Source organism: Belonocnema kinseyi, chromosome 7 (assembly GCF_010883055.1).
Source record: "Belonocnema kinseyi isolate 2016_QV_RU_SX_M_011 chromosome 7, B_treatae_v1, whole genome shotgun sequence".
Taxonomy (NCBI): Eukaryota; Metazoa; Arthropoda; class Insecta; order Hymenoptera; family Cynipidae; genus Belonocnema; species Belonocnema kinseyi.
In genome coordinates this window covers 31,895,177-31,898,885 of record NC_046663.1, presented here as the reverse complement: position 1 = coordinate 31,898,885, position 3,709 = coordinate 31,895,177, and positions in this window count along the sequence as shown.

The following is a 3,709-nucleotide window of genomic DNA, read 5'->3' as shown; positions in this document are numbered from 1 at the left end:
GAATATTATACAAATAAACTTAAAACAATTTTATTTTATGAAAGATTTTTTGTAATCTTCGAATTTTGGAGTTATAAAGTCCATGGGAAATTTCTAAAATGGAACCAAAAGGAACAAAAGCTTAATTTTATTGCAGGGAATATCTTAAATATCTCAGATACGCCAGTCTTAGAAGATATAATCCCAGGCGAGAAAAAGCAAGCGAGGGGTAACGCGCGGGATGCAATGGTGGGGGTAACTTTAGCAGGTCAGACCGGTCCCTGCATTCCCTATTGTACCCTATATTCAGTTAAGGTACCTAAGGTACCCTATTTTAAAGATTTGGTCCCTATGAGTACCCAATTTCAGTCAGGCACTTTGAAAAAAATAACAAAAATTAGATCATTTCTGTGAAAAGTAAATGTTTAAAAAATAAGGGATGTCACACAGTCACTTTTTCAAATGAAAATAGCAAATTAATCATTTTTCATTTAATTAATTAAGTTGTCGATGAGGGGTTCATCACTAATGTAATCTAGTGTACACTGTTCGATGTAATCCCAAATAATGTTGTGTAATCCCTGTAAATTCAGGTAATCCTTGTAATCTCGTGTAATCCCTTTTAATTTTGTGTAATCCCTAGTAATCTTGTGTAATCACTAATAATCTTGTATAATCCTGTGTATTCTTTTGAAATCTGATGTAATCTATGTAATCTCTGTAATCTTGTGTAATACTAACTAAAATATAGCAATTCTATGATGCTGTAATCCCGTGTAATCCGATGTAATCTTGTGAAATATACCTTATATTTGTTTCACATCCGATGTAATCTCATGTAATCCCATGTAATCTCGTGTAATTCCATGTTTTTTCATCGAATCTTGCGTAATCTCTTGTAATCTATTGTTATATTAATATATATAATTTCTTTAACTGTTTAAATAAATGGTAGTGCACACTTTACCAAATATAGCACACAAGGTTATCGAACCTTTTTTTAAGCCACTTTGCAAATAATAATATAAAAGTTCTGATAATATTTGACAAGCATAAATGCATCCTAAAAAATGGTTTCGAGACAGAAATTAACTTAAAAAGCTTTTTATTTAATTGCAAATATTTAAAAATTATATTTTCCATAAAAGCTATTTTTAAAAAGAAATTTGATGTTAATTAAAACATGTATTAATCAAAGGAATGGATATCTTAAAATTATTGCAGTTTATTCGCAAAAATAGATAATTTTCTAAACTTTATGAGACTTTCAGCGACAAATTATCTGTCACAGTGCGCTACCATCACAGTAGATCTTGATTTTCTCGGAACTGAGTGGGTCACGTGATCAGATTCCTACGTTACCGAGACTTTTTTTTTTCTCAACCTATTCTCACAGAAAGCGACACATCGGGTTGAAAATTTAACAAGGAGACCTTTAGGTCTGCTTTTTTTTTAATTGATACTCTCCTCAATGAAAGGTACATACCAGAGGTCTTCTAAAATAAATCAAGAAGGTGCAATTTGGACAAAATTTCGAGCAAAATACATTTTAAAAACTGCGAACGGATGGTCGAAGAACCTGTGTAAAAATATTTCGAAGCTTCGGTAGCTCTGGTAGAGCGCTTGTTCGGCAGCCACAAGGTTGTGCGTTCGATTCTGGCTATCTGCACTTTTTTTTTTAATTTATTCAACAAAATGCTTGTTTATTTTATTTTTTATCAACATTTATTATAAGCATGCTATTTATTGATTATTTATTCCTTTTTTTCAATAAAAACTTTGTAGTATTTTTATTATCACTCGCTTGGACGCTTATGCATTTTATTAAAATTCTTTATACTTCAATAGTTTCTTGTATTTATATTTTTCATTTAAAGTAGAAACAAAGTGTTTCAAATAAAATTGTCAATAATAAATACGAAATAGCAGTGTATGCAGGGATTCATTTCACAAATATTTACTAACGAAAATCAGAAGTATTTTGAAAGTGTATTTTCACGTATTGAAGGTAATTGTCTATTATTTATATATATTTTTTGTACTTTGCAGAAAAGAATTTAATTTTGTATTCATTGTTAAAATTTTTGTTTGCAACTCCTTTTTTCATCTTCAATTTGAAAACGCGAATACTAGAAACTATTGAAAAATAAAGAATTAAGAGAAAAGCACAATTGTACAAACGAGTGATAATAAAAGCACGATAAACAGAGTTTTTATTGAAAATAAGGAATAAATAATCATCGAATGGCATACTTTTATTAAATGTTTTTCAAAAATTAAATCAAAAGATTTTTATAGATAAAATTCTTTTAAGTACGGATAGCAGGAATCGAACGCGCAACCTTGCAGCTATCAGCCAAGCGCTCTACCAAGGAGATACCGACGCTTCGATAGAATCATGCATTGGTTAGATGACCATGCGCTCGAAATTTTTAAAATGCGTTTTTCTCGAAAATGGGCCAAAATTGAGTCTTCTTGATTTTTCTCAGAAAACCTCTAGTACGTACTCGTACCTTTCATTAAAGAGAGTATCAATTTAAACAAAAAAAGCAAGCCTAAAGGTCCCATTGTAAGATAATGAATAAGAAGCACTAAAAATAATTACTCTGGACCTAAATTTTATTAATTATTAAAAAAGATTTTTTTTAAATATTTTTTTTGTTTGCTTTTTGATAATTATAACATATTAGGGCCAGACGCAACTTTCTTAGTGCTTTCTATTTAATATCCCAAATTTTCAACTCTATGTGGCGCTTTGTGCGAAAATAAGTTAGGAAATAAAAAAAGTGTCGTTAAGGTGGTCGCGTGACCCACTTATCACATAACCTCAATAAGACATTTGTAGACTCATTTTACATCCTCATATCTCCGGAAAAAGTTTTTATTTTTGTAAAAAATTTAAAATTCGATTTTTACTCGCCATCAAAACCTGTTTTTGAAACCCTAAAAAATTCTCCCTTCAAAATTCTCGGTTGAGTCATTCAGAATTGACCAAGAAATTTACCAAGAAATTTTTAATGGATTTCAATAATTTTAAGGCTTTTTCAGAAGCTCTCAATTTAAGGAAGTACACTACGTACAATCAATCTCAAAAGTTGCCTATCTTTAAAATCATTTATAAAATCGACCAAAAATAATCGATTAATAATTTCTGTAAATCTTTATAGAGGCTCCTGAGCACACTTTAGAAAAATATAGTTCAGGTCAAAATTATTTATTTAACAGTAGTTATTTAAAGGTCTAGTTTTCCCTTTCTCTTTAGGAAAAAGTTACCATTTTTATTTAATTCTGATGATCAAGGCCTTATTTGAGTCTTTGAAGAATTATTCACAATTCTATTTGGAAGGTGTCCATTGAAATTTAAACAGTGATTGTTTATAACAATAATGACTGCATGATTTCTGAATTATTTTTTTTTTGTAAATTAACACAAATAAAAATTTATAGAGTCGTTTGAAGAATGAAAAGTGACCTTGATCATTAGGATTAAATAAAAATTTTAACTTTTCCTCAAAGAGAAAGAAAAAAATAAACTTCTAAATAACTACTGTTAAATAAACAATTTCAACCTGATTTGGTTTTTTCTGAATTGTGCTTAGAAGCCCCCATCAAGATTCACAGAAATTAATATTATTATTATTATTATTATTACACCATTAAGCCATTTCCCTTTCGAGGTAGGCGTGACTCACTCGGCAGGGGAAAGGAGTAGTGTGTGGAAGGGATAGAG